Here is an 11,006-nt window from a genome sequence, read left to right on the forward strand (position 1 = left end):
GATCAGATTTCATATGATCTATAATTTGTCAAGAGTAAAAAGAAGACTAATTACAGCCATAGCATTGAAACGGTGATGGTAAAAGGAAGAGACAGAAAATAAAGTGTAATTCAGCTCTAAATGACTATGCCTGAGATGCCAGCATACAACTTCTATCTTCCCCAATAAATTTTCTGTGCACAGAATAAGATAGACTATTATCCCTAATGATTAATTTCTTACTATAGTCCACAGATTAAAAGACATGGAAGAAGAGATGGGATGGATAAATCATTCTGTCTGGTAAGTAAAAATTTAATGTGTATTTGCATATCTAAATATATGATCCCATCACTGTAAGACTATGTCAAAAGCTTCAGTTTTAGTTCACACAGCTATCTGTTACCAGAAACCTGAAAATTCAAGATCAGTTGTGAGGAAGGTCAAGTTTGATTAGACAAACTTTCAATTCAAAGTACTTCATATGTCTTTAATTCACCAAACTCACTCAAATAGTGCTATAAACAAAGCTGTTTCAAAGATCTGCTAGTCTTCTGCACTGTAGGCAAAAGTATACCATAAAATTCTCAGAGTAATGCTCTGTGTCTGTGGGTGATCTAGTAGTGTCTTTTATTTTTACCATAATGTTTTTTGATGAACAAAAAATGGCATATTGAAGGATTAACTAGTATTTGAAATTGTACCCCTGTAGCCCAAGAGATATGTCATTGCTATGAGTAATAAAAGATACAGGCTTTTGCCATCATTGAAGCCTGAAGAATTGTGTAGACTCGTCTTGGCATGAGCTAAGTTTAGGTTGTTTAAGCTGTCAAAATAATTGCTTAACGATCGGGTAATGACTGAGTGTCTTGGGAGTTTGGTTATCCTCATGAATATGATATATGATAAATGTTTAAGAAATCTGTGCAGGGGATCAGTGAAGAAAGAGCAAGTAAGACTGCATTAGCAAATATATGAAAGTCACACTATGCGGATCGAAGACAGAGAAGGAAGAAATCTCTCTCCATCAAACCTGCAGTCTTCCAGTGAAGAATGTCTGTCATTACCAACTCTGGAACCCCCGGTATCCATGTGGAGTAAGGTGGGTACCATCAGCCTCAGGACTTAGGCAGTTTAAGATTAAATATAGCACCAGAGAAAAAAGGGTAAATAGAGGAAAAAAGGGATTTTTTGTGTATGACAGTGATAAACTTTGCTGAAAGGGACATTAGTTCATAAATTATATAATTAGCATTAGTTTTACAGTAAGTTCATTGATACTCATGTAAGGCCATCCTCTTTTACCCATAGTATAATTTTGAATGCAATATTATATGTAGGAAATATAAGCACTATATCAATGCTGAATGTTGTCATTTGGCACACTGGATTACCTCATGTAAGTTCTTCACCTAATAAGATTTTGTTTATGAGCCTGTTGGCATTATTCTTCCTTTTGATCCAGAGCTATATTAAAAGTTTATTTATCACTAAACACTCAGTCAGAAACATATTTATCTAGAAGTGTAACAACAAAACCCTAACCCCCCACACCTCCTCCTTAACTCCTTCTTGTGTATAAATAGCTTATTAGTCTTTTCTTTGTATCTGTATTGGTTTTGCGCTGCCTGGTTTTTGGTAGCAGTGAGGCCATAGAAGTGGCTCTTGTAAGAAACTCCTGGAAGCTTCCACCATGTCCAGCAGAGCCAATCTCTGATGGCTCTGAAGATGGACATTCTGCTGGCCAAAACTGGGCCAGCGAGAGAGCTTGGTGATAACATATTTAAGAAGAAAATCAAAACAAAAGGGCACACAGTTTTTCTTCTAGTCAGAGAAGGGGAGGAGGTGAGAACATGTGAGGGAAACAACATGGCAACACCAAGGTCAGTGAAGAAGGAGTGGGAGGAGGTGTTCCAGGCACCGGAGCCGAGATGCCTCTGCAGGCTGTGGTGCAGACCATGATGAGGCAGCTGTGCCCCTGCAGCCCATGGGGATCCACGGGGGATGCAGAGATCCACCCACAGCTCATCGGGGAGGTGCCCATGCTGGAGCAGGTGGATGCCTGGAGGAGGCTGTGGTCCAGTGGGAGACCCGGTGGAGAGAGAGTGCCCTTGCTTCCAGGTGGGAGCAGCCTGTCCTTGGAGGAAAGAGAGACCCATGTCACAGCAGTTTTGGGAGGACTGTGTGCCCGTAGGGTAAATTCACGTTGCAGCAGGTGTGGTGTGGCTGCTGCTTCTGAGAGTGGACCCCCACTGGAGAAGTTCATGGAGAACTGTCTCCCGTGGGAGGGAACCCACGGACTCACAGGGAAAGGACTCCTCTTCCCGAGCACTGGAAGTTCTCAGTGATGAACTGACCAAAAACCCCCATCCCTGTCTCCCTGCGCTGGTGGTGGGAAGGAGGGAGGGGCTGGGGGGAAAAAGGTGTTTTAAGGGCTTATTTTACTTCTCATTATCCTCATCTGTTTCTGTTAGTAATAAATTTACTTTACAACTTCAAGTTGAGCCTGTTTTGCCCTTGAAGTGTTTTTCTCATGGTCCTTATCTCAACTCATCAACCCTTCGATAATTTTTTTTCTCTCCTCTGCCCAGCTGTGGCAGGGGAGGGTGAGCGAGTGACTCTTGTGGGTGCCTGGAGTTGGGCCAGTATCAAACCATGACAGTAACTATTAATATATTAATATTTTCTTTGATTATATTAATCAGCTTTTTGCATAACTTACCTTTATTATCCTGATTCAACTTTGTCTTGGTGTATATGGTCAAAAGATGTCACACAAAGGTAAACTACATTTATACTGGATATTTTCCTGAATTTGTATGCACTTCGTTAAACACACTCACACATTTGAAAATATATACACAAATAAGTTTTAATTAATATTTACCCAAGTTATTTTTCTTGAAGTTCAGTGTAAACCAGTGTTTGTTTTTCAGTACTGAGTTTAATGTAAGGTCTGCTATTTAGCAAGAGTTACTCCAATTATTTAAATAGATTTATAATGCGGTCTGTGGTTCCATTGTGTCTGTGTATTATATGTATCTTTATTGCATGGGTTTGATTCTAATCCACATTTGGAATGTTTTTCACAAGACTATAGGGTCACAGGGATGGAAAGGAAATGATAGAAGCCCTACAGCTTAGTGGTTGTTTGCTTTTTCTTTTTTCTCAAGTTTAGCAAAGAGCTTATTCAGATTGGTTTGGAGCTTTTTGTGAATATCTAAAGCTTACTGATCCTGTTCTCTTCTCTTTTGCACTCTCCAAGGGTGCTTTATGCTTACCTTTGTAATTGACAAGGTGACTATGTTTAATTAACAAGGTTCTTTGATTCTGTTAGTCTTGCAATTTGCAGTTAGAAATATGTTTGCTTCTCTTTGGAGACTCAACATTTAGTGTTAAATTAATGAAGACTAAAGACCTACTGATGACAATAATTATTGGTTATTTAAGAACATATGCAAGTAAGCAATCTTTAAATTCTTGTTCTAATTTCAGCCCAGAATGAGAGGGGGCAGAGCCTGGAGCTGTGTGGACGTGCTTAGGTTGTTATTCTATACCACACGCATCATTGCTGGGGTGCAGAAGAAGGGGATTCTCACTTCTGAGAAGAAGTGGTCCGCAGCCATTTTGTCCTTTTCCAGGGACCAAGCAGCAAATAGAGCCGTGGGGTAATGGTGGTCCTGACTGAAGGGTTTGTCTGCAATTGTTTTTCATTGTCTCAGGCTTGGGGAAAAAAACATACGCATGGAGGGTCCAGGGTCCACTTTGTTCTTTGTCTCTTTGACCAGCTGTGGTCATGTCAAGTAGACTTGGTGAGCCTTTTGCATGTAATCACTCTCTTTTATACACTGTTGTTATTTGCATTGTTCTGTTACTGTTTGTTTTCTTATCTCATTGCTGTTTCTAGTAAATTGTTATCTCAAGCCATAAGATCTCTGCCTCATAATAGCTCTGTCTTTTGTTTCTCTCATCTGAAGAGGTAGAAGGAGGGCTTAATTTCCAGCTGGGCATTTTTCCATAACTCATTATTTTTATTATATAATGTATTTTTCTTTTATCTAAGTTATAGGTCATATAGCAGGCCAGACATTAGCACGTATGTGCAGGTCTTTAGTGCACTTCAGCGAGAGCAATAGAGAAACTTAATATTTATGCTGCTTTGTTACAAGTGGCAGACTATATTGGCCTTTGCAAAACAAAGTAAAAAAATAAAGAAAAGGAGGGAGGCTGCTCTTTGGCTGACAGTATATCACTGAACTTTGACTGAGAGGTAATTTGAATTATTTAATGACAGAGTATTTGGATTTATATTCTTCACTTAAATTTTGCAGTTGCATTAATTGGCATGCCCTGTACATACTTAACTGTCTTCTCCCTGGACCTAGACAATTAGAAGTTTGATTTTGATATATAGTATATTGGAGGGTAGGTTTGGAACTGAAGCAGCAGTAAATAATATAATATATTTTTTGAGCTTTTCTCTGCATTTCTAAAAATATTTAATCAAATATCAAGCTTAGTGGACTGGATTAATTTTTATTATAATTGTCTGGAGAAGGTATCCCTTTATAGGATAGCATGAAAGAAGTCTTCTAAAGTTTGATTTAATATTTATTAATTTTTGCTTCTTAAAAATAAATTATTTCTACTTACTATTCATGATTGGCAATAGTTATAAGAATCATTAGAAGTAGATCTTTCAGCAAGATCATTTCAAATCCTAGTCATAATATAGTAAATTAAATAGGTTTTTAATAAAATTGGGCTGTATTTTTCTTTGCCTGGTGCAATTATGACTTTGTTGAGATATTCTGCAAGCTTCTTTGAATTTCTGCTCAATGTTTCATCTGTAGTTTTAAAAACAAAAAACCCACCCAATTTTTCAGTTTGAGTTTTACATTTTTGTTTAAGAACATCTTTTTCTTTAGCCTAGCATAAACATATTTTTCCTACCCAGTATCTTTTTAGTAGTACAAATTTAATTTTACATTAGCCACTATTGTTAAAGATATTAATTGTAATATTTGGAAATTTAAATTCTGAACTCAAATGTGGCAGGCAGACAGCTATGTACAGGTCTGTGAAAGTCAATCAGTAAATTACAAGAGAAAATTCTACCCTTCCCAAAGGAAAATGATGCTGAAATTTACTTTGTAATGTATATTTGAACACCAAAGGAAGTTATTGACTTTGCTAGTCACTTTTCATTTAGCTGATACTACTGTAAATGCATTAATTCCAAGAAAGCTAATTCTGATAGCGCCTAATTTTACAAAAGATGGTAAACCAGCACTTCTACCAAGTCAATGAACTAATGCTGTGAAAATGTTTCCTTATAATCTGATTTTTATTCTACAGTTTCATCCTCTCTCTCAGCTCTTTCATTCATTCCTCCTTTATTCAGTTTGTTTTATTTTTTGGAGAACTAACTTTAATACGCTTTTTTCTTATATCAACTTTATTATAATTCACTAATACAAAAAAATCGGGATAATGTTTTCTACCCTGTAGTCCTGACTTTGACCTTTCAATTCAGAATCTAGAAGTTAACAAAACTTAACTTTTGTTAGAAGTTACAAGCCTTCTACGTAATAATTAGAGACTGTGATATCAGACTTATACTAGGTGAAGTGACTGCTCAGAAGAGTGAATTTTTTAATTATATAAATCACTGCTCACAAATGCACAAACAGTGATTTGCTACCTGGTTTTCCTGTATGCACATTAGGGAAGATATTCTACAATGTTAATATTTTCTTATTTCTACTTTATTTATTTTCCATTACCTTGAATTATTATTTCATTTTGCTTTTCCAGTCCCACCGAATGTTGGTTTCCCAGTCTAGAAGAATGATTACTATAAAAGATTTCTATTTGCTCTAGAACTGGCAAATTTGGGTTAAAAACTTGAACACATAATTAACTTTTTCATGTTTGATATTTAATGTTTGTACACAATGAATAACTTATTGTCTTTCTAATGATTTTTTCCCCTAGAGTTCCATTCTTTGCCAGTAGCAAAGACTTCCCTCATTCTTTGTGATCCTGGTGAAGGAGAAAATGGTTCTATATACTACCACAACTACCCAGAATTTATTCAAAGCATTTTATTGTCTCCTTTTAGAGGGCTCTTCAGAGACAATATAATTTTCTCCAACCTTGTTTTTTTCCCCTCTGTGAAAGCTGCTTTGCTGTGTGCAGCCAGAACTCGGTGGGTGCCAGCAGCAGCCTGGGGCGGGGGCCAGGAGCAGTGGGGGCTCCTCAGGGGTCCATCAGGGCAGAGCCTAACTCCAGCCAGGAGCACCAGGGCAGACCAAGCTCTTGGGGATCAGGCACATCCCTGGAGAAGGGGACAGGCTGGGATTTTGGGTCATGGACTGACTGGGAAGTGGTGGGGCTGTAGCTGAGGCTGGGCCACATATTTCAGTGTTAGCCGACACTCTTCATAAATAAATTAAATGTTCTGGGAAATGAACAAAAAAAAAGATGTTCATAACAATTACTCTACATACACACATTAGGAATGTTTTCTGTATCTTTTTGGTGTTCAATAGTTGTCATACTTGGACAGTTGTGCTCTTTGGTACAGTATTGTTATATAACATCATAAAATCATGTTCAAAAGATCTGGTGTGGAGGTTTTCATAAATGAAGGATATTTCTGCTAATAGAAATTTCATCATGCCATCCTGCTTATGGAACCTGCAGACATGGGTCCCTTTGGGCATCTAAATAAGAAGTGAGGATGACTGAAATTTTTGACTTAAATAAATGTTCAATTTAAATGAACTTAAATAAATCTGTTCAATTTAAATGAATTTTTTTACTTAAATGACTGCTCTGTTCAATCTAAACGATTCAGTACACTTAGTTCTAATAACACTTTTTGTAAGTTGTTTTCAAAGGCCAACAGCTTCTAGTCCTTTTTTTTTTTTAATGAAAAAACCCTGAACCCAGTAGTCATGTTCCACAAATCTGGCCATATAAAAACAAGTCTTGTAGTACAAACTACAAAAACGTCTGTCTGGCTTTGCTCTGCCATCTTACAAACTGGAAGGTTCTACCAGACGGCTGTTTATTCATGTGCATTAGCTAGAGGTAGAACATGAACAAAAAACTTAGCCTAGATGACTCATTATTAGTTTTATAAACTGAATTTTAAAAACACTGGCAGAAAAAAACTGACAGAAAATCTGACTAGCAAGTATGAAAACCTTGTTGATCCTCTAAGCTGTTCTCATGATCTTATTGAACTATTTCAGTTAAAAATAAATAACAAAAAATCCAAATTAAGTGATCCAACTTTAACACTTTAAAAAAATAAATAAATTTGTTTCGGATAAACAGTTTCAACATGATAATTCTTGGATTATGTGATTGGTTGCCTTTTTCATTAATAGCATTTATTGAATTTTTCACAGAGTATCTACTTTTTGGACAGCAGGGGAAACCACTGGATTTCCTGGCATGGGAACACCTATGGAACTTTTTAATGACAGCTAAAGTTGCTTTTGCCTTTGTTTCAGAGGAACTTGCAAATCCTTAGACAGAAAAACGAAGTGCTGAAATATGTACAGTAAGCAAGGCAATCTTATTGTAGTTTATATTTACAAGAGCTCATTTAAAATATAGGTTTTTTAAGAATTCCTTTTTTCTTTTTGTGGTCTTCTGCCAAACTGTATCATCTGATTTGTTAATGTCTGAAAATTGTCAAAATAATAGAATTAACATTTGAATGAGAGATCAAGACTGCCAGATATGTGAGGCCCAGTAGATGAGCAGGTGACTATTTTCTTCCTATTCTGTGGACGATAGCATTATGTTAATGTCCAGTATCTAATAAGAGGTCGTTAAATTTTAAAGAATAAATGTTAGACAACTAGTCTCTCTTACTTGAGACTTTAAGTACAGTCAGTTGAAACAGTCCCTCACACAAATATGTAGGTATGAAGCAATGTTTGTGATGCAAACTCTGGAATGCAATAGGAAAATTATGGATACGTAGGTGTCCTAATCAGCATTTCCTGCATACAAACAATTCCAAAATATTCTCAAATGTATAAACACTAAATTTTTATAGCCAATTATCAGAAGCTTTAAGAATATTAATAAAAATTATGTATATGCCTCTCCAAAGTTAGGATTATTTGCACCAGAATTATTAAAAGAGACTTCACAATTCCCAAATAGCAAAATTAATTAGAAAAAATTACTGAAAGAGTGCACAACCTACATTAACTAATTAACAGTTACTGTCTCATTTTGTCATTCCATTGAAGATATGAGCTACTATACCAAATTTTTACTCATTAGGTAATTTGGTAATGACGGTAAAATCCTGAATATGAACATTAATTAGAGAATCATTCTGACAATAGCGAGATTATTTTAAATTGATTTGTAAACAGCATACAATGAAAGGTGTATGAAGTTAACTGGTGTTAAAAAACTCAACCTCACAATGACATATAAGGAATCTGAAGGGTCTGTGTCTGTTCAACACTGGAAAACAGAAGTCAAGACGGGATCTTATTGTCGTTCATTGTTACCTACTCTTATCTGATAAAAGGGTACAGAAAAGATAAGATGCTCTTCTCAAGAGTGAACAGCGATAGGACAAGAGGCAACAAACGCCAGAAAAAACACAGACAATTACAAAAATATACTAGGGAGTGGTCAAATGCTGGAACAGGTTGTCCATAAAGTTTATGGAGTCTCCATCCTTGGAGTTATTCCAAACTTGACTGGATACAGCTCTTTAGCAGCATGCTTTAACATGGTCAGCTTTCAGGAGGGAGTTGGATAAAATGAGCTCTGGAGATCTATTCTAACCTAAAATATTCTACAATTTTAAAATTTTAGTTCTAATAATTTCAACATTAATTAAAGAAAAATTTATGTAAATCTGAATCTGTTTAGCCATGAGTGGCCACTAGTGTTCTGGACTTTCGACAGTAGGAAGGACTTATAAAAGAGTATAGTCACATTTTAGGAATCCAAGCAGTTTTCAGAACTGAGGTGGTTCTTATTCAGTTCATGGGTAGAAGTAAAATACCATTGTCTACCCAGACATCCTTCTAAATCTATTTTTAGATACATGAAGAAAACCAATTCAATAGGCTTTTAAGTTAATTTTTAAAAGCTGCAAGGAGCTAACAGCCTTCATTATGGTCAAATTTATCAGTATTTGGATAAGATTAGATATAACATTGAATATTTAATAAATATGTCACTCTTCACGCATAAACTCTAAGAAGTATCTTATAATTCACTCTGATAATCTACACCTCAGAGATACAATGAAATCACATTCTGTCTTATACTAAGTTAAATACTACAGCTATTAAATTATATTGGAAGGAGGAAGCAGATTAGGCTGTTACTAAATGCTGTTTTGCACATGAAAAGAATGTTCTGAAGTCCAGTTAGAAAGCACTGTTACTAAAAAAACCTGTGACACCAAAATGCTGCATTGAGGTAATCAGTAAAAAATATAATGAAATGAAAATGTGAATATTCATTGTTTATTAATCTGATTAAGACAAGAGCCCTAAAATTAAAAGACTATCACTATATATATTCTGTAAATACTGTATCAGATATTATTTATTTATTTATTTATTTATTTTACTAAGTTATCAATATTTAAATTAGAACTGTTGCCCAAATCTTGTATTAGGGAAAATATATATTCTAGAGGTCCATACGTTAAAGACATAGTTTGCTCATTCCTGTGTATATACAAGAGTGTATATAAATGGTAAATAAAAGGATGCTAAAATATTGATACTCTCATGGCTTTAACAAAAATTATGCCATGAAATATGAAATAACAAAGCCATTATACCTTGATACCTCTTTTACTCAAGCATTTCCCCAAGTTTTGGGTAATTTTTTCATGCCCTAGAAACACCACAGTGTAATGAAATATTTCAAATAAACAAAAAAAGTAGGTAAAATCCACATTTATTTCAAAGTGCATCTGATTTATTTGGTTAATTTTTTGTCTGCTGAAACTCATAAAGAATTGTTTGCCATGATATATTTGTAACATCTGTGTAATTATAGCCTATGTCTTTGCATGAGCTGATTGCAAAGAAAACAATTTTAGTTTGGGGCTGAACTGGTTTTAAAAAATGCATAATGTACTTAACAAATATATAATATATTCATTATGCCAGTTGTGGCTTTTTTCCTCACATTTACAATTATTACTGCAAATCAACATGCAAAGAAACAATGGGTAAAGCAATTAAAAAGGGTAGGAAAGCGAGATTCTTATTTCTTGCATAAATCTTAATTTTCAAATATGTACAATCACACTGAACAATTTTTAGAACCTTTCCTTGAAATTAAAATGTTTTAAATTATTCAGCAAGGTAAAGAAAAATGCCTCAAGGAGAGTTAGAGTTTAAACCTTATAGAATTTATGTCAAAAATCAGAAAATATTCTATGAAGGTTTTTTTCAGAACTATTTTATTTGGTTTATGTGGCAAGGTTTGGTAGGAGGGAGTGGAAAGAATGGCAGAAAAGGTTTCTGTGAGAAAATTTCAGAAGCTGTTCCCTTATCAGGCACAGCTAAATTCAGCCAACTCCAGGATGGACATGCTCTTGGTCAAAGCTGAGACAATCAATGATGCTGTTTGCTCTTCTTTGATAACAAATTCAAAAAAGAGTAAAAATTTCTGTGCAACAGCAGCTGTGAGAGGAGTGAGAAGATGTGAGAGAAACGATTCTATGGATGCCAAGGTCAGTGAAGAAGGAAGGGAGAAGGTGCTTCAGGCACCATAGGACAAGAGTGATGCACGTTGTTGCCTTCATGGTGGAGCAGATATCCATCCTGCAGCCCATGCAGAACCTCATGCTGGAGTAGGTGCCCACAGGGAGCACATGTAGAAGCAGGTTTTCTGTCCTGTGACCCTATGGGGGAATGACACTGGAGCAGACTATCCCTGAAAAATTGTACCCCATGGAAATGACCTTTGCCGGAACAGTCCTTGAGGAAATGCAGCCTCATGAGAAGGAC

The 11,006-nt window shown here is 35.7% G+C and overlaps 1 long non-coding RNA gene across 2 annotated transcripts; it reads left to right on the forward strand.

Moving 5' to 3' along the window:
• Positions 1–48: 48 nt before the first annotated feature.
• Positions 49–10,244, forward strand: LOC108447939. Of its 2 annotated transcripts, none has more exons than XR_001863659.1 (3): positions 49–282; positions 898–1,081; positions 3,475–10,244. It is a non-coding gene; the product is annotated as an uncharacterized LOC108447939 (long non-coding RNA). The 2 variants fall into 2 exon arrangements; XR_001863660.1 differs by having other exon boundaries at positions 910–1,081.
• Positions 10,245–11,006: the final 762 nt, after the last annotated feature.

This window comes from Corvus brachyrhynchos, unplaced genomic scaffold (assembly GCF_000691975.1).
Source record: "Corvus brachyrhynchos isolate BGI_N302 unplaced genomic scaffold, ASM69197v1 scaffold136, whole genome shotgun sequence".
In the NCBI taxonomy this organism is placed as follows: Eukaryota; Metazoa; Chordata; class Aves; order Passeriformes; family Corvidae; genus Corvus; species Corvus brachyrhynchos.